A 27,843-nucleotide genomic window follows, 5' to 3' on the forward strand; every position below is an offset into this window, starting at 1 on the left:
CCCAGCGCTCCCGCCCAGCGCTCCCGCCCAGCGCTCCCGCCCAGCGCCGCGCTGACCAGAGCGAGGTTACCGGCCTTGGCTAGACACGTAAGTGCATTCACTGTTCATTTTTTCAACAATAATTCTTAAAATGATGATAATAACAGCTACTGTTTGCTCAGCACTTACTATGCCCTTGGCACCGTGTTAAGCATGGTTTATGAAAATCCTTGCAGCAACCTTGTAATAGTATCTATTCTTCTCTTTTTCCAAACTGGGAAACTAAGACCCAGAAAGTTCATTTGATTTGTCGGAGTGTCCTGCTTCTTGCACCTCACTGTGAGGCCTCTACTCTGTTCGCCACCTGGCACTTCATACATATTCACTGTAGTTTCTCTCGGATACTAATAACCTGCGTTCCTGGAAGGAAAAAACTTGGCTGATTATTAAATGGGTATAAATTCAAGAGACATTTCTAAGTAGTGATAATGTATTATGTCCTGAGTATCCTGGGGTAGTGTATGGAGCAGACCATTCTGACCCTCAAGGGGCTTCTAGTTAAATGAGGAGATAGCCCCTGAACCAGCTGTTGCAACCTGGAGTAATGATGGTGGCAAGCGTTGTGCCTCACACCGTTTTATAGTCATTAACTGATTTAATTCTCAAAACAGTCTTATGAAATTGGTACCATTGTCTTCGTCTCACAGATCAGGAAACTGAGGAATATAGTAGCTTAGATGAGTGGCCACCCAGGAATGGAGTCACTCTCCAGCTAAACTCAAGTCCATGCTGTTGACTCCTACACCCATGTGCCTCCAGACAAGGATCTGCCAGGCAGCAGGGTTGCAGTCTGTCTGCTCCCAACAGGATGGAAGAGGACAGAGGGCAGGATGGGCAGACTTCTTTGAGGGAGGGTGGGCCTGGATGTGATTAGAAAGCAAGCTGTGATAAAATGCTTAGAATGAGGGTCAGCCACTCCCTGACCCCCACCACCCCACAAGAGATATGTGTTAGCATCAACACAGAGTCACTGAAGTCCAAAGAAGGACTTTCATTTTGCTGCTTAGGACGCACAACTTTAGGGCCAGAGTGGACTTACTAGGGAGGATAGCAGAGAGACTGAGCCCTGCCACCACCTTCTCTCTGCTGGTAGGCCTCTTGGGATGGGCTTAGGGAGCAATGCTTAATATGCTCATATACCACGTGGTACAAATGGGTGCCAGCCCCAAGAGGGCTCAAAGCAAGAAAGGGCTCTGCAGCAGGTCTGGCTATGGTGCCAACAGCCCTGTCAGTTGGGCTATGTGATACAGCAGGCCTTACGGTGTTGGAGGTATTAGTGGTGGGAAAAGCGTGAAGCTTAAAGCAAGATCCAGTGGGAGAATGACGGTGCCAGGACCTGAGATTTTGGAACAAGACCGACCATGCAATCCACGGCAGGAATTTTCACACCTTCTAAGAAACAGCTTCTGGCCTGTTACTATACCCTGGTAGAGACAGAATACTTGACTATGTATCCAGTCCTGCCCACCATGAGCTGGGTTCTGTTGGAACTACCAAGTCATAAAGTTGGATAGGCCCAGGGAGGTAGTGCCAGGTATCTAAAAGAAGTGGGGGAAAGGGTGCCTTAGAGGTGGGAGAGCAAGGAGCAGAGTGTTTTAGTGGCCCAGAGTTCCAGCCCTGACTTGGCTACTGGCCTCTTGACTTGGATAAGTCACTCAATGCTTTTGCCCCCCAATTTCTACCTCTGTGAAATGAGGATGACACGTTTTAAGTGACTGCCCCGTGCATCTTGCAAGCTTCGTCTCGGGCTCAAGTGAGGTGGAGTAAGAGAAAGAAGGAGTTTGGAAACTAGGATGCCAAGTTGGGAAACCCAGCACCTCCTCCATCTTTAAGAGCCACTGCCTGGGTTTCTCATCAGTCCATAGTAGATTTTGATGAGAAAAACTGACTCAGCTTGCAAATGGTAAATAATAATGATAATGATCATTGCCATTGTTATTTCTTAATATATTTATTACCCATTAGGTAATATTAGTATTGCTTAATAAAAACAACAATTACTCTTTCAGTCACTGTTTATTGAGCGTCCGCTAAGAGCTGGACGCTGTGCTAAGCACATTCGACATATTCCCTCATTGCCTCAGCGTGACCCCGTGCCCCCTGCAGTGGAAGCGAGGAGCCCTAAACACTGGACCACCAGGGAATTCCCGAGAGAAGGGAAATTAAATAAAGCAGCTATCACGATTATAAAGCAACAAGAGAATGCTTTAAAAAATGAAAAAAATGAAAACTAGCCACTGGACCGCCAAGGAAGTCCCCCAAGTACCTTTTTAACTCCCATTTTACTCATGCGGAGACTGAGGTTCAGACATGTTTAGCAACTTTCCCAAGGTCACATAGCTCTTCTGGGTGGGGCTGAAATTTAAACCCAGGCTCATCCCACTTTGCTCAGTCCTCTCATCATTTTTGCCCCATTAGAACAGTGGTTCTCAACAAGGGGTAGAGAGGGGACTATTTTGTTCCCTCAACCAGGCGACATTCTGCAATGTCTGGAGACATTTTTGTTTGTTATAACTGAGCAGGGTACTCTTGACTTCTAGAGGATAGAAGCCAGAGACAGTGCTTGTATGCAATATTAGTTTCCCAAGGCTGCCATAACAAAACACCACAAACAAATGGCTTAAGACAACAGAAATTTGTTGTCTCACAATTTTGGAAGCTAGAAGTCAAAAATCAAGGTGTTGGCAAGGCTACACTCCCTCCAAAGGCTCTAGGGAAGAATCCTTCCTAGCTTCTGATGGCTCCCAGCAATCCTTGGCATTCCTTGCCGTGTAGCTCTATCACGCCAGTCTCCTTCTCCGTCTTCACATGGCCTTCTTCCCTGGGTCTTGTGTGACCTCTCCTCTTTCTATAAGGACACTAGTCATTAGATTCAGGGTCAACCCTAAATCGAAGATGATTTCATCTCAAGATCCTTAACTATTTACATCTACAAAGATCCTTATTTCAAACAAGGTCCCATTCTGAGGTTCCAGATGGACCTGAATTTTCAGGGATGCTTTTCAACCCACTACACTGTTAAACACCCTTCAAGGCACAGGACAATTTCCCACAACAAATATTTATATCAAAATATCAATAGTGGTGAGGTTGGGAAACCCTGCTTCAGAGGGAGGCATTTCTTCTCTGGGAAGCAAGGAGAATGTGTCTCTGCTAATCCAGACAGCTACAAACAAAAAGGGTCTCAGAGCAGCTTAAAGTCCAGAGGCCACCCTCACCCTCCATTTTTCTGGGACCACTTCTTCTGACAGCCTCCAGTATCTCCATGTGGATGCTGCCCCCTGCCTGGCATTTTTGCAGCACTCTGCATTTTGACTTAAGAATCACATGATCAGATCCACCCAAAGTATAAGCTTCAACCATAAATGAAAAGCATCTGGCCTCTTCTTCCCCAAAAAGAAAGCTGCTCAAAAAGCAAACAAAGGAACTCGGGCTCACAGGCAAGTGATATTTGCACGTTATGGGAAAGGGACCAGCCCTTCAAGGTGGACCATCATCCGATGACTGCCAGAGCACTTTCCTCCATTCTTTCTACAAATATTTGTCAAGCGCCGACTGTGAGCTTGGCCCTGGGGATGCAGCAGCAAGCAGCAAGGCTGGTGTGTCTGATCATGTGGAGCTGCCAGTCTGATGTAAACAATTACAGTCCAGTGGGGGAGTGCTATAACAGGGAAGTACAAGGTGCCCAGGTTGCAAGGGGTCATGGAAGGCTTCCTGGAACAAGGGAGGCCTAATCTGAGATCTGAAGACTGAGTAGGATTCATATCCAGGTGAGTCAGACTCATAAGTCCGAACTCAAGCATAACTTCAGCCCCTAAGTGAAGACCAAAAGAAGAGTAGTTTTGGGAGAATCGAAAGCTTGTGCAAAGGCCCAAAGAGGAGAGCGAGCACATTTGGGGAACTGAAAGATGGTCATCTATGCTTCACCCCTTTAGAAGAAAGCAGGGAAGATTATTACTCACATCCATCTTCTGGTTTTCCTCCAGAAAATCAGAATCAGAGGTGTGCAGTTAAGAGCTAGGAGCCATAGTCAACATCACTTGTGTCTCCTGCTTCCTCTGGATCATAGAGGAGCAAAGGGGTTAAGATCCTGGGCTCTGGGGCCAACACAACCTGAGTTCCAATCTTGCCCCAACCAGTTACTAGTTGTGTGGCTTGGAGCCAGTCAGCTCACTGAGCCTTGTTCCTCATAACCATAGTGCTACCCGCTAGAGGTGTGTGTGTGTGCGCGCACGCGCGCAACTGAGGGGGCCGTGAGACCACTTCTGTAAGAGCTTAGCACATGGCTTGGCACCCAAAAAGACCCCAGGCCTTGGGGCTTATTTCTTTCTCATCTTTGGCTGTGAACCCAGGCCCAGCATCCTCCTGTATCCAGTTGCCAGGGAAGCTCTCTGGACTGAGATGAGGGATGCAGGAAGTGGGATAAGTAAACAGGCCCTCTCTTAGGGTATTCTTTTTTTTTAAGGTAAACATAATTAAAGAATAACATAGAAAAATGTGTACAAATCATAAATGTATAGCTTAACAAAATTTCAAAGACTGAGCACACTCATGTAACCAGCACGTGGCTGAAGAAACAGAACATTACCCAGAAGCCCCCTCCCAAATACTCCTTTACTGTCACCATCACCACCAAGGGCGACCACGACTCTGACTTCTGAAGCAGACATTAGTATTGCTTGTTCTTCTATTTATACAAATGGAATCATGCAGCACATACTCCTTTGTGTCTGGCTTCCTTCCCTTGCCATCCTGTTGACAAGAGTCATCCACGTTGATGTGGGTAGTTATAGATCACTCATTACTGTGGCTGTACAGTATTCCATTGTGTTTATCCATTTCACTGTTGATGAGCTTTTGGGGAGTTTCCAGTCTGAGGCTACTGTAATAAGCACCACTACAAACATTCTAGTAAATGTCTTCTGGTGAACATATGTACATCTTTATGTTAGGTACACGTTTAGGAGTGCAATTGCTAGGTCATAGTGTGTTCAACATTAGTGAATATTACCAGTTTTCCAGAGTGATTATACCAGGTGTTCACTTTTTAAAACAATCAGTGACATAGGGCCCTGTGCCTCCCTGCCCCAGCGGTCAGTCATTTGTTCACACATGTTTATGAAGCCTGGGTCTGTGCCAGCCTCAAATGCCAAGGTGGAAAGGCCACGGGCTACTCTTAGCCCCTGTGCCCTGAGATCTATTCCTTCCCCTTCTTTATCCGTGTGGGGGGGGGGCGGGGGGGGTAGGGCGGTGGCAATGAGCCTTTCAGGCTGCACCCCCCAGGCTCCTGGGTCAGCTGGAGGGCACTGGCTGGAGCCCAGGGGGCAGATGAAAGGAAGAAGCTTGTGGCATCGGAGGAGGGCATGGGGGTGGGAGGATGGGGTTCTCCTCTCTCTCTGCCTTGGGCAACACCTCTGGTTGTGGCCGCATCTTTCCCACGGCTCCCAGAGGACAGGCCAGTCATGGTTACAGCTTCTGCAGGTGACCCTGGCCCCGGGCTCCAGTGACATCATCTGCCCCCTTGCCCCCTGGCTGAGGGGTGGCAGTAACTTTCTCAGTGGCTCTTTGGCTTCCCCGCTCTTCTACCACATGTGTGTCTAATTCTCTGCAGTCAGGCCCTCTTCAGATGCTTGGAGTGGTTTCTCTTTTTCTGATTGGATCCTGACTGATCCTGACAGGGACCTCCAGGGCCAGTGGGGAGATCTCCAGGCAAAAGGACAAGTCTCATTCACCCAGACCTTGTACTGATGGTGACAGATGAGACCTCTTGTGGGTTGAGGGGTTCTGTTAGACATATGCTAACTTGCCTGGGGAGTCACCACGAGGACTACTGCCAAATAAAGGCAGTTGCTTTTCCCAGACCAAGTAGCAATGTTGGGAGGCCTATCTCAGTGTCCTGCTGGCCGAGCCTGCTCCCTCCAAGGCATCCGTCTGTCTGGTTCTCTGGACCAGAGATCCACAGGTTGGTCCTCAACGTGAGTTGCCTGCAGTGGCTGTTTATCTTTGTGGAGAGTAGCCTGGAGTGGAGAATAGCATCTTAGATCTCATGGTGATCTCTGTGCCTTAATGCACGGTAGGTAATAATAACAATTCACACATGAGCATTTAACGTGTGTAGGAATTGTTCTGAGCACTTGACGTGTCTTAACTCGATAAACATGTCACTATGATCCCATTTTACAGATGAGAAAACTGAGGCGTGGGGAGCTAAAGTAGCTGGTACTCAATTGATGTTGATGACAATAGCATCAATAATTTCTGTATCAGAGTGCTTAAAAACACTGGCTTTGGAATTCAAAAGACAGTGCTTTGAATCTGGATCCTACCCCTTGCTAGTGTGTGACCTTCCTCAGTTTCCTTCTCTGTAAACTGAAGGTAATGATGCCCACCTGGCCAGGGTCCTGAGAGGATTAAATAATGGGTGAGCATCAGTGGTAGTAGAACGTGCAAAATTTACATGTATATATAAAATGTAAAATTGTACTTAACTGCATGTGTACTACATCTCAATTTTTTTTGATCATGTACTTCTTTATTTATGATTATTAATGGCCTGAAAATAAATTATAACCTTCAGATTTAACAAACCAACAATTATTTTATTTAATAAAATAATATTTTTGATGAATTTGCCTATGTTATCCCAGACATTAGCCTCAAATCATGTTACCCATTTGGGGATCACATTAAGAATCCCACTCTATGGGGTATATTTTTAACACTGCACTACTTTTAATTTTTAATTTTGAAATAATTTCAGTTGCAATATATAATAAAAAATTGTCATACAACTTTTACCCAGAGTTTCCACATTACCCAAATATTAACTTTTTACTACATTTTCTTTACCATTCTCCCTCTCTCTCCATATACATATATATATATATATATATGACAAAGTAGATGTTCATCTATATTTTCCTTACCCAAACGTTTCTTTTTCTTGAAACATTTGAGAGTGGTTGCAGACCTGATGTGCCCCTTCATCCCTAAATATTTCAGTGTGTGTTTCCTAAAAGCAAGGACATTATCTTATAAGATAATGTTAACCAAGACATTAACATTGATTTCATATTGTTATCTAATATATAGATCTTATTTAAATCTTGTCAATTTTCTCACTAATGTTTTATTTATTTTTGGCTGCGTTGCTGTGTGTGGGCTTTCATTGCTGTGCGTGGGCTTTCTCTAGTTGCAGCGAGCAGGGGCTACTCTTTGATGCAGTGCGAGGGCTTCTCATTGCAGTGGCTTCTCTTGTTGCAGAGCACGGGCTCTACGTTGCACGGGCTTCAGTAGTTGTAGCACTCAGGCTCAGTAATTGTGGCTCATGGGCCCTAGAGCGCAGCCTCAGTAGTTGTGGCACACGGGCTTAGTTGCTCTGCGGCATGTGGGATCTTCCCGGACCAGGGCTGGAACCCATGTCCCCTGCATTGGCAGGCAGATTCTTAACCACTGCGCCACCAGGGAAGCCCCACTAATGTCTTTTTTAGTAAAATAAATACATGAATTCTTCTGGTCCAGCACTGCATTTAGTGGTCATGTGCCTTCAGTTTCCTTTGATCTGAAACAGTTCCTTAGTGTTTGTGTTTGGGACCTTGACATTTGTAAAGAGTCAAGGCCAGTTGTTTTGAACTGTGCTCCTCAATTTGGGCTTGTCTGCTGATTAGATTCAGGTTCTATATCTTGGGCAGGAAAACCACAGAAATGATATGTCATTCTCAGTGCAACGTGTCCGGAGGCATTTGATATCATGTGATTTTAACTTTGATCACTTGGTTTAAGGTGGTGCCTGCCAGGTTTCTCTGCTGTAAGGTTACTGGTTTTCTCTTTGCCCTTTATAAGTATCTTGTGGAGAGATACTTTAAGTCTGTAAATATTCTGTTTCTCATCATACTCTTACCCACCATCACTGGTGATTCTTGCTTGAATAAATTATTATGGTGACAGCTGCAAAATGGTGATTTTTCTAATTTCAGGATTCCTTTTACATTTATTAGTCGAGATTCTACTTTGTTTATATCTGTATGGACTCATGAATTCTTAGTTTATTCTATGATTTGTCATCCCTATCTTTTTTTTTTTTTTTTTTTTTTTGCGGTCCGCGGGCCTCTCGCTGTTGTGGCCTCACCCGTTGCGGAGCACAGGCTCCGGACGCGCAGGCCCAGTGGCCATGGCTCACGGGCCCAGCCGCTCCGCGGCATGTGGGATCTTCCCGGACCGGGGCACGAACCCGTGTCAGCTGCATCGGCAGGCGGACTCCCAACCACTGCGCCACCAGGGAAGCCCCTAACTATCATTATTTAATTTAATGCTCAAATTATCCCAAATTTGGCCAGTGGGAGCCCCTTCAACTGGTTCCTTCACCCTTTTGACGTGTCCCCGCCATTTTCTGTGTGTGCTTGCTTAGTTTCTGGCAAACTAGATGTTCATCTACATTTCCCTTACCCACATCTAGAATTAGCCATTTCTCCAGACAGCCCTAGTTTCCTTTAGAAGAGAATTTATCCTTCAGTTTTTAGAAGGAGGAAGGAGAAGAACAAGGAAAAGGAGGAGGAGGGGAAATGCCCAAGAAGTGGGGGATAGGGGCTTGCACATATTGTAGTATGTGTTTGTTTACATTTAACAAATCAATAGTTTTTCAAAAAAAGATATGATACAAATATAATTGTACTCCACATAAGACGGTTACACCAAAAGTCTACATTTGAGGTCCTTCCTGAATATGGGTCCAAATCTGCTCCCCAGCGCACTCCCTCATAGCCCTCTATTGTGGTGCTCAAATGAGAAGGAAAAGGGAATTCCACAGTGCGATGATGAATCTCAGAGAGCTCAGCTCTGGCTTCTCTGAACCCTGACCTTGACCCCCACCCTCAGAGCAGCTCTGCTAATATCTATTTATATCTTGATTTTACTCAGTTTTATTTGAGGAACTTTTAGGAAAGTGGAGGGGGGAAGGTGGTTAAGAAGAGCCAGACTGGACCAGTGGTTAGGACTCTGTGCTCCCAATGCAGGGGGCATGGGTTCGAGATCTGATCAGGGAACTAAGATCCCAGATGCCGCACCAGCACAGCCAAAGAAAAAAGAGCCAGACTACCTGATTTCAAATCCTGGCTCTGCACGTGACTTGATAGCTCTATGCCTCAGTTTCCTCATCTGTAAAATGGGCATGTACCACCCCCAGAAGATTTTGGAGAGGCTGGCACCATTTGATGTATGTCAAGCACAGGGAGATGCAGCTGGCAGATGAGAGTATTATTACACATGATGTTGGTGGTTGTCATGACCTCACACAGAGGCTTCTGCCTTTAGAGACACCTTCCCATTTTTATACTCCCTGCCCTCAAGGATTGGTGCTCACAAACTATCCCTCATGGCCCAGGACTGGAAGATCTCCACTCTGACCTGTCTTCATCCCTGGACACCTGCAGGCAGCTGTGCATCAGCCTGGACCCTTTCTGGTGCAAGTGACAGAATCCCAGCTCCTACCAGGTTACACTAAACAAAATCCATTGGCTCTGACGGTGTTTCCTCAACCTTCAGGCATGGCTGGATCCAGGGACACAATTATGCCATCAGGATACCAACCCCCTCCATCTCTTCTGGCCTCACTTTTTCTCTATGTTGGCTTTACTCTGAAGCTCCACTCTTCTTATGTGCAGCAAGATGATCAGTGGCATCAGGTTCACATCCTACCAGCAGAGCCATCCCAGCAGAGAGAGAGAGAGCCTTTACCCAGTAGCTCCATCTAAGGTAGTCAGGCTGATGGCTATTGATCTGTTTGCATCACATGCTGTGCTAGATCTTTTCTATTTGCCCCTCCATAGCTACTCCCCACCCTTTCCATCCCGCTCTGTGCCTCGGGGGGCTGACCCATGTAGCCTGTAGAATCAGGCTCCCCTGCCTTCTGGGTTTGGGTTGGGCTCAGCAAATCGAAAGCACAGGCAGGAGACTGGAGGGCATGGAGAGGGTACAGTCAGGATGTGTATTTTCCAGCTCCTTCCCTTCCAGATCAGCATGGGCTGTCTGTGTGTCTCCACTGAAGGTCCCAGCTCCTGCCGGGGTGCCTTCTTCATAGGACCACCAGGAGCACCATTCCTCCTGGGTCCAGTAATCACTCCCTCTCCTTGCCCCTCAAGCTAGGGGAGATGATGGCTCCCTGCCGATGCAGGTCCGGCACTAGGTCTTGTTGGTTTCCTTACATCCTGACTTCACCTTTATAAAGAGCTTTGATTACACTCTCCTCAGTGACCCAGTTGAAAGTGTCACCTGTGTTCTGCTGATGCACACGTGAAGTCTGTCCTAATCAACCATAAAAGAAGGGACAGACAGTGTAACAAAGATGTGAGTGTCATAATGCTTTGTAAACCTCACAGCCTCAGGCCACGTTGGGGGTGTCAATCTGTAAGTGAGGACCCTCTTAGTCTTGGTTTCACCCTCCATCTTCTGAGTTCCACTGAGCAATGGGATGAGGAGGGGAACTGAATTTGGAGTCCAAAGCCAACCACCCCCCTCCCTCTTATATCTCCCACTAGCTGTGTGACCTGAACCATTTACTCAGTTTCTCTGAGCCTCACTTGCAGTGAAGAGACATTGCCTGCCTCCCCCAAGCATTGCTAGTAGAACTGTTGGCTGTGGGAAGGGATGGCTGATGTCTGGAATTCTCCACTCTGTGTGTTGTGACACCTCAGGACTTCTGGGGTACCCACAGCTGCCTCCTTCCTTCTTGCTTGTGGTTCTATTTGTTTCCATTTTGGCCACAGAGGATCTCAGTCCTCTGCCAGCTACTCTCTGCATGACCTCAGAGACAACCTCCTGTACCATTCGTCCCCTCCCCTACCCTGTGGCCAGGATGCTATGAGGATCAAAGTGATAACATCCTTTTATGGTCTCTCTGTGCCACTCCCACCACAGGAGACCATAAGCTTCTTGAGGGCAGGGATACCATCTTTTCTGTCCACTGTTGTATGCTCGTGTCTATGAGAGACCAGCACAGACCAAGTGCTCAACAAACATGTGTTCCATGAACAGAGGCAAACAGGAATGGAGGATGTGTTAAAAACAAAATGAAGAATTGTAACACAACGTTACCCAAATTGCCCACATGGCCAGCCTGGTGATAATAATGTCTCCTACATTATAGGCTTGTTGTGAGACTGACATGAGATCATGTATGTGAAGCACTCAGCACAGTGCCCGGCCAGGAGCAAGTACCCCGTCAACATTGGGTGGATTCATGCGCAACAACCTGCTCAGAGACCAGCATTGTCTGATGGTCCCTCTGCTCCTGCCAGCCTGGCATCATTGGATTCCAAGGAGGTGGACCATTGTCTTGGGGACAGAGATGTCTTTCTGTTTCCTTCTCAAGGAGGAACACAGTGGCAGATAAAAAGGCAAAGAGAAGCTATGGGCCAGGCTGAGAGGACACTGCACTCAGCTATTAACCTGCCCCTCAGATAAGTGGTCTAATCTCTCCAGGCCTCAGTCTCCTCATCTGGAAAATGGGCATATTTCCACCAGTTCCTTCTACCTCACAGGTGGTCCTGAAGGCCAAATAAGAAAATGACCGTACTTAAAAGCTCTTTTAAATTAAAAGTCACTAATGAAGCTCAATGGATGACAAAAACCTTTCACTATCCCAAACTCACCTCTCACAGCCCCAAGGTGTCCCCAGATCCCCATTCTAAGGCTCTTTCCCAGCTCCCCCCCCATTCTTTGCTCTAATCAATGAACCTTGGACTCTTCATCCTTTGCTCTAATCAATGAACCTTGGACAACCCCTACCCGCCCTCCCCAGGCTGGCTCCAAAAGAGCTTTGTGCAAAGGCCCAGATTGAAATGGTCCCTTGTTTCTATTGATTTGGAAAGGACTCCTCCTTTAGGATGGCTGAAACAGGGAGCTCTGTAGGCTCTAGCCCCCAGGGGAAGCTCACAGGGAAGGAGAGGAGGGAGTCATCTCTACCCCTCCTGAAAAGTGAGTCACTCTGTCAACATCCCCGTCTGATGTCACAGCTGGTTCTACCAGACACCCCAGGAGCTGGGCCCTGCCCTTGCCAAGCCAAACCCTTACCCTCTTCCTGGGTCCAAAGCCAGAGACACACGCCAGCCAGAACTACCAGGACCCCAGAACCCCGTTCTACTCAAAAGCCTTTCAGACTATCACAGTCAACCTATTAATGCTGAATAACATGGAGGAAAAGGAGAAAGTTTTCTCTCCCTCCCTGCCCTCCACCTTCATCCACGCCCCAAAGGAAACCACTATTAATAGCTTGGTATAGAACATTCACGATGCTATATAAGGCATATTCAATTTTATTCATTAGGATTTTTAAAAAATTTTACAATGCTGTGTTAGTTGCTGATGTAGAGCAAAGTGATTCAGTTATACATATATATTCTTTTTCATATTCTTTTCCTTTATAGTTTATTACAAGATATTGAATATAGTTCCATGTGCTATATAGTAGGACCTTATTGTTTATCTATTTTATATCATTAGGACTTTATTTTTTGGAGCAGTTTTAGGTTCACAGCAAAATTGAGGGGAAGGTATAGAGATTTCCCACACGCCCCCGGCCCTTACATGTGCATATCCTCACCCCCTACCAACATCCCCTACCTGATGGTACATTTGTTACAATGGACGAACCTACACTGACACATCATAATCACTCAAAGTCTGTAGTTTACGTTATGGTTTACTTTTGGTGTTGTACGTTCTATGAGTTTGGACAAAATGTACAATGACATGTATCCATCATGATAGTATCATACAGAGTATTTTCACAGCCCTAAAAGTCCTCTGTGCTCTGCTTACTCACCCATCTCTCCACCTCCAACCCCTGGCAACCACTCCTTTTACTGTCTCCATAGTTTTGCCTCTTCCAGAACGTCTTATAGGTGGAATCCTATCGTATGCAGCCTTTTCAGATTGGTTTCTTTCACTTAGTAACCTACATTTATAGTTCCTACATATCTTTTCATGGCTTGATCGCTCACTTCTTTTTAACACTGAATAGTATTCCATTGTCTAGATGTACCACAGTTTATTTCTCCATTCACCCACTGAAGGACATCTTGGTTGCTTCCAAGTTTTGTTAATTATGGATAAAGCTGCTAGAAACATCTGTGTGCGGGTTTTGGTGTGTGATTGCTGGATCATACAGTAAGAGTATGTTCAGTTTCGTAAGAAACCACCAAACTGTATTCCAAAGTGGCTGGACCAGTTTGCAATCCCATCAGCAATGAATGAGAGTTTCCTATTGCCCCACATTTTCTCCAGCATTTGGTGTTGTCAGTGTTCCCGATTTGGGCCATTCCAATAGGTGTGTAATGGTATCTAAGTGTTGTTTTAATTTGCATTTCCCTGATGACATATGATGTGGAGCATCTTTTCATATGTTTGCTTGTCATCTGTATGTCTCCTTTGGTGAGATGCCTGTTAAGGTCTTTGGCCCATTTTTCAATTGCATTGTTTGTTTTCTTATTGTTGAGTTTTAAGAGTTCTTTGCAGATTTTGGATAACAGTGCTTTATCAGATGTGTCGTTTGTAAATATTTTCTCCCAATCTGTGGCTTGTCTTCTCAGTCTCTCGGTGTATATTCAACTTTTAAGATTTAATTTAATTTTAAAGGTAATACAAAATCTTACCTTCTTTGGGGGAAAAAAAAAGACACAGAACAAAATCTGCCTTGACTTTTACCCCCCATCTGAGTCCACTCTCGCCATGACCCATGTGTTATGCCTGTTACCTCTCCCAAGTGTATTCTTCCCCACTTTTCTCTTTGTGCTTTTATTTGTACATATCTCTATTCCTATGGGAAATATATAGCTCTATTTTGTGTGCATGTGGTTTACATAAGTGCTGGCATATCATACTTATTCTTTGCCCGTCACAGCCATGCTGTGTCTTGAAGATCCAGCCGTGTCAGGACCTACACAGCTATCTTGTTCTAAGCATAGCATTGTACTCCGTTAAATGGTATATCACAATTCATTTAGCCTTTTCTTGTTGATGGATACTTGGGTTGCTCCCAATTTTTTCTTTCGTCCCTTTATAAAAATTATTTTTAAAAATTTTGATCAAATTCATGTACATTCATGATATTAAAAATTAAATAATATTATGATGTTTATAGCAAAAGTCAGTGATGCATTCCCCCGCCCCACTCCCTCACATGCATATATACACACACACCCATCCCTCCGGAGTCCTGCTCCTTCAAGAAAATGACTTACTACTCTTTCAGCTGTTTCTTCTGATATTTACCTCCATATTTCTGAATAAGATGCTTATGTGCTATTTCTTGATTTATCAACCTGAGGCATGATCTGCTGCCTTCCTCTTGTAGTAGATGCAAATTTCTTGCCACCCACTTACTTGCCTCCTCTCTTTTTTCCTTCTTATATAGTTACATGACAAGTTTCTGGTTAAATCGTATTCTCTGTTTACATTATTGTGACTGTGGAAGTATTTTTTTCCTGCCGAGCTGTGGTTCTCAATGCTAACTGTACTCAGGGAGCTTTAAAATCACCCAGGGAGATTTAAAAAATCCTGAAGCCCAACCTGCACCCCAGATCGATTAAGTCAGGCTACCTTCAGCTTTTTCCTTCTCAACCTTCCATCAAATGTTTTATTTCTGCTCTTATGTTTTCGTTTTTAAAATTTATTTATTTATTTATGGCTGCATTGTGTCTTTGTTGCTGCACGTGGGCTTTCTCTAGTTGCAGCGAGCGGGGGCTACTCGGGGGCTACTCTTCGTTGCGGTGCGTGGGGTTTCTCATTGAGCCTGGAGCACAGGCTCTAGGTACACAGGCTTCAGTAGTTGTGTCACACGGGCTCAGTAGCTGTGGCTCACGGGCTGTAGAGTGCAGGCTCAGTAGTTGTGGTGCATTGGGCTTAGTTGCTCCCCGGCATGTGGGATCCTCCCGGACCAGGGCTCGAACCCCTGTCCCCTGCACTGGCAGGAGGATTCTTAACCACTGCGCCACCAGGGAAGTCCTGCTCTCATGCTTTTAATTTTCAAGAACTCTTTCTTGTTTTCTGATTGCTTCTTGTAGCAGACACTGCTGCCATAAGCCTTTGGCATTCAACCCTATGTGCTGCCCAAAGCTGTTTGCTGCAAATATCTATGATGCCTGCCCAAGGGCTGTTTTCTTCCAAGTAACATCCTCAGCCTGAGTGCAGGACAAGTTAGAAGTAATGAAGGTCACTTCCCTCGGAAGCAGTGTGTTCTTATGCACTTGTTGGGTTATTTCTGAGGGATGTTCTACACCATCTCCAATAGGTCCCCAGCAAGATAGATGCCCACAGTAGTAACTGGCTGGAATAACACACCTTTTATTGTCTTCCTTTCTCCTCCTGTCTCACTTCCCAACTCCTCAACCAGTTTTTCTGGGATTACCTGCCGAAAATCACTTGCATTGGAATCATTGTCTCAGATTCTGCTTCTAGGGAAATCCAACCAAGACACTCCTTCTTCTCAATTTAATAGAATCTTATTCATGTTTCATGGATGCAATACCTTATTGTCTCTCTGAGGATATTAATTATAAGTGAGATATAACATTTGTTTAAAAAATTTCACTCTTGCTGCTACATAGAGACTTAGCTTGGCCCATAATATCTGCAGGTTGATTTTCTTGGGTTTCTCCAGAGATAACACTCCAGTTTCCCACTGTGATGAGGATATGTGCCCTGCTAGCAGCATCATTAGAGCCAAGTGGCAGGAGGGACCAGGGTTCTTCCTAGTCAGCATCTGGACTTTCCTATTACATTCCTGTTTGTAGTATAGTGATTCTGCCTACCTCCCGCTGTGTCTGGTGTCCTTAGGTCCGGAGCCTCCCTGGTTCTATTTTTCTGTAGAACGAACTTCTGTCAAGGATGGGAAGGGGTAGTTGCCTGGCTGTATCAGATCTGAAAGGGGCCCTAGGTGGTTATTATTCCAGTTACAATTGCTAAGTAAAAAGTCACCCAAAACTAATCAAAACAATAGGTATTTTAACCTCTGTCATAGTTTCTGTGACTAAAGAATTTGGGAAAGGCCTTCTGGCTTGAGATCTCTCACGAGGTTACAACCAGAAGGTGATTGAGGCTGAAATAGCAGGGGGCCAGGCATCTCTCTCTGTCTGTCTCTCTCTGTCTCTGTCTCTGTCTGTTTTTCCTTCTCTCTCTCCTTAGCCTCAGGTCCGCTCCATGGGGTTTGGAGGCTACTGTGAGCTCCCTCACAGCATGGTGGTCTCAGGACAGGCACAGTGCTTACCTGGGGGCTTAGGATTCCAGCACCAGAGCTCCAGCTTCGGAAATTACACAGCATCACTTCCACTGCATTCTGCTGTCCCAAGCCTGTCCCAGTTCACGGCGAGGGGACAGACCTTGGTCACGTTGCGGAATCCATGTGGAATGAGAGATACCGCTGTGACCATCTTTGGAAAATACAATGTGCCACCGTGGTCCCACTGCTTCTCATACACGGTTCCGAGCCATGCTTCTGTTGGTAATCCCTCTCCACCTCTGACACATCGTTCTGACTCAGTTCCTGGCATTTTTGGATTTAGTCCATAAATCTTCCTGCTTCTCATGGGGGGGCCCCACGTACAGATCTGCAAGCTGGGCAGCACACAGTGGAACCACACCTTAGGGGTGCCATTCACCTTGTAAACATTGCCACTTTGTCTATTAAGATCATTTTCCAGCAGATGGCAGTAAAGGGGGGTGGGGGTGGGAAAGAGCATATTCTGTTAATTTCCCACCAGATGGAAGTCAAGTATCTAGCACTACTTCCTCTTCATACAAAGAGGCTGTAAGGCTAGCAGGTAGCCTGGCTGCTTGTTGGCACCCCCTTCTGCAGGTACTTTCCGCTTTAACTCACCTGCTCCCCACCTCCTCAAAATGTAGCCCCTTTCATCTGCTACTGTCCTCTCACCTGTTCTTTTTTGGGTTGATATCTTTCAGTTAGATACTCTGATTTTGGTAGGGCTTTGGGAGTGGGCAAATACATGTCCTCAATCTATTATTTTAACTGAAATGTTTCCAACTTTTCCCTAATATAAATTGCTGCAATAACACCTCATTGTGCACATAGCAAATGTTAATATCTCCTTGTATAGTTTACTTTTACAAAAATGGATCATGCTATACACGTTGCTGGGCAATTTGCTGTTTTCACTTAATATATTCTGGGCATCTTTCAAGGTCAGTTTATGTAGTTCAACATTTTTCATTATGTTAGCCATGTAATGTTCCATGGTAGGGACAGGAACTTTATTTCAGAGGAGAGCAAAGGAAGGAAAAACACCTTTTCATCACTCCTTATCCCCCAGGTGGAGGGACGAGTCCCCAGAGGAGTGCCCCCAGGTCAGGCAGAGGGTCTGGTCGGTGGGGATGGGGTGTACATAGTTTTAACTATATCCTTGACTCTATGTACGTAATCATAACCATAGTGTGTACACTTGAGATCCTGTTTTTTCCTCTCCTGGCTTTTTGTTAAAAACCAGGATTTCTCAACTTTGGCACAATTCACATTGTGACCAGAGAATTATTTGCTGTGGGCTGGTCTGTGCATTGGAGGATGTGTCACAGCATCCTTGTCCTCCACCCACTAGACGCCAGTAGCATTTCTCCACCCACCCCCCACCCAGTTGTGACAAATAAAAATGTCTCCAGGCTTTGCCTAATGTTCTCTGTGGCAAAATCACCCTCAGTTGAAAACTGATCTGAAGTTCTGTTAGCAACAAGTGACCCAGGTAGCTGTTTTTGCTTCCTTTGTTTCTGGTAAAACTAGGTATTTATGATTTTCTAGGAGAGGACGTACATTCCCACCATGCCATTCCCCTGTGTGCCAAATAGGGGGTGAATTTCTCTTAATTTACTCTCAGATTTTTTATCAAGTTCATCTGCTGGTTTTCTTTTAAATAACTTTGAGGAACTTTCAAATGTAATGCATATTTCTGGTTAAAAATTGAAAAATACAAAAAGGCACAGGAAAGAACATTTAAATTTTCCCTTTAGGCTCCCTCCAGATAATCACTGATAATATAATTTTGGTGATTACTCTTATAGCCTTCCAGTCTTTTTTCTCTCTCTACCTCTGTGTAGAATGTGTGTATGTATATACACACATACATGTATATATACATGTATGTATAACATTTTGGGCAAACTCCTCTTTTTCATATAACATTGTAATATCTCTTCTTGCTTTACGCCCCAGAGTCCTTTGCAATCACTCTCTTGCAGCTGGAGAGCTACTCCTTACTGTTCAAGTTCTGATTGTTTATACTGATTAAGGTGATCACTTGTCCATACCATTTTTGAAATACAGCAAATGACCTCTGCTCCCTGTTAAAGTACAACTTTAAGAACGTTAAAAACATGACTGGGTCGGGAACCAAGATGGCAGAGTAGAAGGACGTGCTCTCACTCCCTCTTGCGAGAACACCAGAATCTCAACTAGCTGCTGGACAATCATCGACAGGAAGACACTGGAACTCACCAAAAAAGATACCCCACATCCAAAGACAAAGGAGAAGCCACAATGAGATGGTAGGAGGGGCACAATCACAGTAAAATCAAATCCCATAACTGCTGGATGGGTGACTCACAGACTGGAGAACACTTATACCACAGAAGTCCACCCACTGGAGTGAAGGTTCTGAGCCCCACGTCAGGCTTCCCAACCTGGGGGTCTGGCAACGGGAGGAGGAATTCCTAGACAATTAGACTTTGAAGCCTAGTGGGATTTGATTACAGGACTTTGACAGGACTGGGGGAAACAGAGACTCCACTCTTGGAGGGCACACACAAAGTAGTGTGCGTATAAGAACCCAGGGGAAGGAGCAGTGACCCCAGGGGAGACTGAACCAGACCTACCTGCTAGTGTTGGAGGGTCTCCTGCAGAGACGGGGGGTGGCTGTGGCTCACCGTGGGGACAAGAACACTGGCAGCAGAAGTTCTGGGAAGTACTCCTTGGTGTGAGCCCTCCCAGAGTCTGCCATTAGCCCTACCAAAGAGCCCAGGTAGGCTCCAGTGTTGGGTTTCCTCAGGCCAAACAACCAACAAGGAGGGAACCCAGCCCCACCCATCAGCAGTCAAGCAGATTAAAGTTTTACTGAGCTCTGCCCACCAGAGCAACAGTCAGCTCTACCCACCACCAGTCCCTCCCATCAGGAAACTTACACAAGCCTCTGAGATAGCCTCATCCACCAGAGGGCAGACAGCAGAAGCAAGAAGAACTACAATCCTGCAGCCTGTGGAACAAAAACCACATTCACAGAAAGATAGACAAGATGAAAAGGCAGACGGCTATGTACCAGATGAAGGAACAAGATAAAACTCCATAAAAACAACTAAATGAAGTGGAGATAGATAGGCAACCTTCCAGAAAAAGAATTCAGCATAATGATAGAGAAGATGATCCAGGACCTCGGAAAAACAATGGAGGCAAAGATCGAGAAGTTGCAAGAAATGTTTAACAAAGACTTGGAAGAATTAAAGAACAGACAAACAGAGATGAGTAATACAATAACTGAAATGAAAACTACACTAGAAGGAATAAATAGCAGAATAACTGAGGCAGAAGAATAGATAAATGACCTGGAAGACAGACGGGTGGAATTCACTGCTGCAGAACAGAATAAAGAAAAAAGAATGAAAAGAAATGAAGACAGCCTAAGGTCCCAGAAGGAGAAGAGAGAGAGAAAGGACCCTAGAAAATATTTGAAGAGATTATCATCGAAAACTTCCCTAGCTTGGGAAAGGAAATAGCCACCCAAGTCCAGGAAGCACATAGGGCTTCCCTGGTAGCGCAGTGGTTGAGAGTCTGCCTGCCGATGCAGGGGACACGGGTTCGTGCCCCGGTCCGGGAGGATCCCACATGCCGCGGAGCAGCTAGGCCCGTGAGCCATGGCCATGGAGCCTGCACGTCCAGAGCCTGTGCTCTGCAACGGGAGAGGCCACAGCAGTGAGAGGCCCGCATACCGCAAAAAAAAAAAAAAAAAAAAACGAAAGCTGGAGTAGCAATACTCATATCAGATAAAATGGACTGTAAAATAAAGAATGTTACAAGAGACAAGGAAGGACACTACATAATGATCAAGGGATCAATCCAAGAAGAAGATATAACAATTATAAATCTATATGAACGCAACATAGGAGAACCTCAATACATAAGGCAACTGCTAACAGCTCTAAAAGGGAAATCGACAGTAACACAATAATAGTGGGGGACTTTAACACCTCACTTACACCAATGGACAGATCACCCAAAATGAAAATAAATAAGGAAACAGAAGCTTTAAATGACACTAGACCAGATAGATTTAATTGATATTTATAGGACATTCCATCTAAAACCAGCAGATTACATTTTCTTCTCAAGTGCGCACAGAACATTCTCCAGAATAGATCACATCTTGGGTCACAAACCAAGCCTCAGTAAATTTAAGAAAATTGAAATCATATCAAGCATCTTTTCTGACCACAATGCTATGAGATTAGAAATCAATTACAGGAGGAAAAAACTTAAAAAACACAAACACATGGAGGCTAAACAATACATTACTAAATAACCAAGATATCACTGAAGAAATCAAAGAGGAAATCAAAAAATACCTAGACACAAATGACAATGAAAACACGACGATCCAAAACCTATGGGATGCAGCAAAAGCAGTTCTAAGAGGGAAGTTTATAGCTATACGAGCCTACCTCAAGAAACAAGAAAAATCTCAAATAAACAATCTAACCTAATCTACACCTAAAGGAACTAGAGAAAGAAGAACAAACAAAACCCAGTTAGCAGAAGGAAAGAAATCATAAAGATCAGGTCAGAAATAAATGAAAAAGAAATGAAGGAAATGATAGCAAAGATCAATAAAACTAAAAGCTGGTTCTTTGAGACGATAAACGAAATTGATAAACCATTAGCCACACTCATCAACAAAAAAAGGGAGAAGACTCAAATCAATAGAATTAGAATTGAAAAAGGAGAAGTAACAACTGACACTGCAGAAATACAAAGGATCATTAGAGATTGGCAAATCTATGCCAATAAAATGGACAACCTGGAAGAAATGGACAAATTCTTAGAAATGCACAACCTGCTGAGACTGAACCAGGAAGAAATAGAAAATATGAACAGACCAATCACAAGCACTGAAATTGAAATGGTGATTAAAAATCTTCCAACAAACAGAAGCCCAGGACCAGATGGCTTCACAGGCGAATTCTATCAAACATTTAGAGAAGAGCTAACACCTATCCTTCTCAAACTCCTCCAAAATATAGCAGAGGGAGGAACACTCCCAAACTCATTCTATGACGCCACCATCACCGTGATACCAAAACCAGACAAAGATGTCACAAAGAAAGAAAACTACAGGCCAATATCACTGATGAACATAGGTGCAAAAATCCTCAACAAAATACCAGCAAACAGGATCCAACAGCACATTAAAAGGATCATACACCATGATCAAGTGGGGTTTATTCCAGGAATGCAAGGATTCTTCAATATACACAAATCAATCAACGTGATACACCATATTAAAAAATTGAAGGAGAAAAACCATATGATCATCTCAATAGATGAAGAGAAAGCTTTCGACAAAATTCAACACCCATTTATGATAAAAACTCTGCAGAAAGTAGGCATAGAGGGAACTTTCCTCAACATAATAAAGGCCATATATGACAAACTGACAGCCAACATCGTCCTCAATGGTGAAAAACTGAAACCATTCCCACTAAGATCAGGAACAAGACAAGGTTGCCCACTCTCACCACTCTTATTCAACATAGTTTTGGAAGTTTTAGCCACAGCAATCAGAGAAGAAAAAGAAATAAAAGGAATCCAAATCGGAAAAGAAGAAGTAAAGCTGTCACTGTTTGCAGATGACATGATACTATACATAGAGAATCCTAAAGATGCTACCAGAAAACTACTAGAGCTAATCAATGAATTTGGTAAAGTAGCAGGATACAAAATTAATGCACTGAAATCTCTGGCATTCTTATACACTAGTGATGAAAAATCTGAAAGTGAAATTAAGAAAACACTCCCATTTACCATTGCAACAAAAAGCATAAAATATCTAGGAATAAACCTACCTAAGGAGACAAAAGACCTGTATGCAGAAAATTATAAGACACTGATGAAATAAATTAAAGATGATACAAATAGATGGAGACATATACCATGTTCTAGGATTGGAAGAATCAACATTGTGAAAATGACTCTACTACCCAAAGCAATCTACAGATTCAATGCAATCCCTATCAAACTACCACTGGCATTTTTCACAGAACTAGAACACAAAATTTCACAATTTGTATGGAAACACAAAAGACCCCAAATACCAAAGGCATCTTGAGAACAAAAAATGGAGCTGGAGGAATCAGGCTCCCTGACTTCAGACTATACTACAAAGCTACAGTAATCAAGACAGTATGGTACTGGCACAAAAACAGAAATATAGATCAATGGAACAGGATAGAAAGCCCAGAGATAACCCCACGTACATATGGTCACCTTATCTTTGATAAAGGAGGCAAGACTGTACAGGGGAGAAAAGACAGCCTCTTCAATAAGTGGTGCTGGGAAAACTGGACAGGTACATGTAAAAGTATGAAATTAGAACACTCCCTAACACCATACACAAAAATAAACTCAAAATGGATTAAAGACCTAAATGTAAGGCCACACACTATCAAATTCTTAGACATAGGCAGAACACTCTATGACATAAATCACAGCAAGATCCTTTTTGACCCACCTCATAGAGAAATGGAATTAAAAGCGTAAATAAACAAATGGGACCTAATGAGACTTAAAAGCTTTTGCACAGCAAAGGAAACCATAAACAAGACGAAAAGACAGCCCTCAGAATGGGAGAAAATATTTGCAAATGAAGCAACTGACAAAGGATTAATCTCCAAAATTTACAAGCAGCTCATGCAGCTCAATAACAAAAAAAAAACAACTCAATCCAAAAATGGGCAGAAGACCTAAATAGACATTTCTCCAAAGAAGATATACAGACTGCCAACAAACACATGAAAGAATGCTCAACGTCATTAATCATTAGAGAAATGCAAATCAAAACTACAATGAGATATCATCTCACACTGGTCAGAAAGTCCATCATCAAAAAATCTAGAAACAATAAATGCTGGAGAGGGTGTGGAGTGTTGTGCACTGTTGGTGGGAATGTAAATTGATACATCCACTATGGAGAATAGTATGGAGGTTCCTTACAAACTACAAATAGAACTACCATACGACCCAGCAATCCCACTACTGGACATATACCCTGAGAAAACCATAATTCAAAAAGAGTCATGTACCACAATGTTTATTGCAGCACTATTTACAATAGCCAGGATGTGGAAGTAACCTGTGTCCATCAACAGATGAATGGATAAAGAAGATGTGGCACATATATACAATGGAATATTACTCAGCCATTAAAAGAAATGAAATTGAGTTATTTGTAGTGAGGTGGATGGACCTAGAGTCTATCATACAGAGTGAAGTAAGTGAAAAAAAAACACACAAATACCGTATGCTAACACATATATATGGAATCTAGGAAAAAAAAAGTCATGAAGAACCTAGGTGTACGATGAGAATAAAGACACAGACCTAGTAGAGCATGGACTTGAGGATATGGGGAGGGGGAAGAGTAAGCTGGGACAAAGTAAGAGAGTGGCATGGACATATATACACTACCAAACGTAAAACAGATAGCTAGTGGGAAGCAGCCGCATAGCACAGGGAGATCAGCTCGGTGCGTTGTGACCACCTAGAGGGGTGGGATAGGGAGGGTGTGAGGGAGGGAAACGCAAGAGGGAAGAGATTTGGGAACATATGTATATGTATAACTGATTCACTTTGTTATAAAGCAGAAACTAACACACCATTTTAAAGCAATTATACTCCAATAAGGATGTTAAAAAAAAAAAGTCACATGCACCCCAATGTTCATTGCAGCACTATTTACAATAGCCTGGTCATGGAAGCATCCTAAATGCCCATCTACAGACGAATGGATAAAGAAGATGTGGTACATATATACAATGGAATATTACTCAGCCATAAAAAGGTACGAAATTGGGTCATTTGTTGAGACGTGGGTGGATCTAGAGACTGTCATACAGAGTGAAGTAAGTCAGAAAGAGAAAAACAAATATCATATATTAACACATGTACGTGGAACCTAGAAAAATGGTACAGATGAACCAGTATGTAGGGCAGAAGTTGAGACACAGATGTAGAGAACAAACGTATGGACACCAAAGGGGGAAAGCCACGGGGTGGTGGGGATGGTGGTGTGATGAATTGGGCGATTGGGACTGACATGTATACACTGATGTGTATAAAATTGATGACTAATAAGAACCTGCTGTATAAAAAAAATAAATTAAAATTAAAAAAAAACATGACTCTCATACAAATGAGAATGCACCCAAGATATATTTATGAGGGAACCAGCAGGACAGTGAAAGATGGTGCAAAGGAGAATTAGAGGAAAAGGGATTTTTTATAGTCCATCAGAAAAGACATGCTTAAATCAGTTTGCTTCTTTAGAGACAACACTAATTACTATTCTGCAGGGCAATAAAACTGTAATCTTTGGGGTTATCTTTTCTACCAGACAAAAATCATTTGCATCTATACCGAGCAAAGTTCTACAAGCTAACACACAACTTTACAGAATCTGGGACCCAAGCAATAGGAAAGTTTAAGTCGAACTTTAAAGTTTAAGTACATCCCCCAGATAATGAAATAATAATTCAGAGGTGGTCTGTTAGACAATGCTCCAGCATAAGCTGAAAGGAGATGCATTCCTCCTTTTGCTTTATTTCCAAGTTTGGGATAATTTTTCTTAATATCCCTATTCTTTACTCTGGTTCCCCAAGAAAATTCTGCACAGTATTTCCTTAAGGGAAAGTGACCATGGTTTCTGTGGTCCCCTTGGAATCTCTCATCTTCTCATCTTCCTTCCCTCTACCCACATTCTAGGAAGGTGAGATCAGTCCCCAGGGACCTGGGTATTTCCAATGAGCTGGCAAGGTCTCTTATTCAATATGGCCCTGCTCCTTCCTTTCTTTCTCTCTCTCTCCCCTTCCTCTCTCTTTTTTTAAACATATCATCCTATACTTTGATTTAATATGCTGCTTTTATTTTTTTTGGGCTGCGCTGCATGGCATGTGGGATCTTAGTTCCCCAAACAGGGATCGAACCCAGGCTCCAGCAGTGAAAGCGCAGAGTCCTAACCACTGGTCCACCAAGGAATTCCCTCTTCTTCCTTCCTTACTTACTTTCATTTTAAGAAATATATAACTGCTTTACTGAGATCTAACTCACTTACCATACACTCATTTAAAGTGTACAATTCCATGTTTTTTGGTTTGTTCACAGAGTTGTGAACTAAGTTTTAAAACATTTTCATCACCCCAAAAAGAAACCCTATTCCCATTAGCAGTCACTCTCTATTACCTCCCAGCTCCTGGCAAACAGTAACTTACATTCTATCTCTAGGTATTTGCCTGTTCTGGACATTTTCTATAAATGGAATCATACAACATGTGAATCTTTTGTGTCTGGTTTCTTCCATTTAGCATAATATTTTCAAGGTCCATCCATGTTGTACCATGTATCAGAACTTCATTCCTTTTTATTGCCAAATTGCATTTCCTTGGGTAGACATATCACATTTTAATCAGTTGATGAACATATGAGTTGTTTCCACTTTTTGGATCTTATGAAAAATGCTGCTATAAACATTAGTTACAAGTTTTGTGTGGACATATGTTTCAGTTTCTCTTGGGTATATGCCTGGAAGTGGAAATTCTGCAGCATATGGTAACTTTATATCTGACTTTTTAGGAGCTGCCAAGCTGTTTTCTAAAGTGGCTGCACCATTTTACATTCCCATCAGCAGGGTAGGAGGGTTCTGATTTCTCCACATCCTTGACAACACTTGTTATTATCCATCTTTTTGATTAAAGCCATCCTAGTATTACCTAACCAATTTCATTTAAAGCCATCCTAATATTACCTAACCAAGTTCATTTGCCCGACGTGCAAAACACTGAGACGCCAAGTTTTGCAGCAAAGAAAGGGTTTATTTAAGAGGCAGCCAAGTGAGGAGATGGGAGAACAAGTCTCAAATCTGCCTCCTCGAAGGCGAGGGGCTTGGGATATTTATAGGATAAGGAAGTAGGTTGGTCTTAGGAATGGGGAAAGGAGGTAGGGAAAAGGTGAGGTAATCGGTATGCTGCTCAGGCATATCTGAGTTACATGCCTCTTCACGGGATGCATGTTCAAAAATGGAGGTGCTTAGAGGGGATGGAAGAGGATTGGATCTGGAGTTTGGGCTTAGCAGATGCAAGCTATTATATATAGGATGGATAAACAACAAGATCCTATTGTATAGCACAGGGAACTATATTCGATATCCTGTAATAAACCATAATGGAAAAGAAAAAAATAAAAGAAAAAGAAAAAATGGAGGCATTTAACGTGACCTGAGGGTGGAGTTTTCAGCCCTCTCATATCAAAAGGTCACCAAGCAGACACTCGCGCATGCCCAGTTGGAGGGTCAGTGGTCCTATCCAGTCTTAACCTGCTCAGCTCTAATTAGACATAGCTGACTCCGAGTTCCTGGGAAACAAGCTCTGGCAAGCTTCCTATTGTTTAGGCTATGTGCAACTTGAAGGACATGCAAGGTATTTTGTAGCAACAGTTAAAACTACCTTGATTAGTGAAGGCAGGTTACAGGTGTAATGGATTTAACTCCTGATTACCCACAGTTTCACCAGTGGGTGTGAAACGGTATCTCATTGTATTTTTGTGGCTTTGCTTCTTAAACCAGTCTTGCACAGAAATGAATTTTGCACACAGTCAAGGTCCTCAGTCCAGTGGCCTCAAGGTTTAAGTCTCTCTTGGTGAGTTAAGCCTGATGGATGAGTGAAGACTGCCCTGCTGAGCCATCCCACAGTTGGGGGCCCCCAGAGGGGCAGGGCAGCTAAACCAAGCCCTGCCCATCTTGGGGAAAGCATCTAGAATGCATGCTCTTCTGGCCAAGTGTGGATCATGTAAATACCCAGGTTGTGTGAGGCAAGGGAGGGGAGGAATGCAGCCTGGCCCTGGGCTGGACCGCTTCCAGGAGGTCCCAGACTTCTGTAAGCTGTCTTTTGACTACTGGCCAGAACAAAATGACCTCCTTCAACACCCTGCCACACCATCAGAGATTCCACCACTTTCCCAGAGCTAAGTAAATAAGTTGCTGCCTTTTCAAAAATGTGAATGCTTCTGGGACGAGCAGGCATCTTGCAAGAAGTCAATACCTTATTGTGAATTAGCTTATCAGATGGTCACCCACATCCTGCAGAGACAGGGCAGAGACAGAGGAAGTGGGAGTTTTGACTCACTGGGAAGGATGGGGGAGGGATGGATTGAAAAGGGGTAGCTCTGCTCAAGGGGTAACATTGCAGGAGGCTAGGACAGGGCCAGAGTTGGGACAAGGAGCCTGCTGGAAAGGTTTCACCTCCATTCATCAACTGATAAACAGTGATCATGATTAGTGTATTATATGCCCCATGTCGTGCACTACATAAGTATTCTTTTTTATTTATTTATTTTTATTTTTCTATAAGTATTCTATTTTATTTATTTATTCATTTATTAACAAACACTTATGTAGCACTGTGTGCCACCACGGATCTCTCACACTCCACCCGCTACATCTAATTTATTACAGATTCCATTGGCTCTCCCTGAAAAATGATTTTGGAATCTGACCC

The 27,843-nt window shown here is 43.7% G+C and overlaps 1 protein-coding gene across 1 annotated transcript in view; it reads left to right on the top strand.

Annotated features, from left to right (window-relative positions):
* Window positions 1-66: 66 nt before the first annotated feature.
* The window catches only part of CSNK2A2 (casein kinase 2 alpha 2), a 77,167-nt gene continuing 49,390 nt past the window's right edge, over window positions 67-27,843 (top strand). Inside the window, exon 1 of the mRNA XM_029204769.1 lies at window positions 67-87. The gene's annotated coding sequence lies outside the window, so the exon portion shown is untranslated. The remainder of the gene's footprint in view (window positions 88-27,843) is intronic.

Source organism: Monodon monoceros, unplaced genomic scaffold, assembly GCF_005190385.1.
Source record: "Monodon monoceros isolate NGI ecotype Baffin Bay Population unplaced genomic scaffold, NGI_Narwhal_1 Super_Scaffold_10, whole genome shotgun sequence".
Lineage (NCBI taxonomy): Eukaryota > Metazoa > Chordata > Mammalia > Artiodactyla > Monodontidae > Monodon > Monodon monoceros.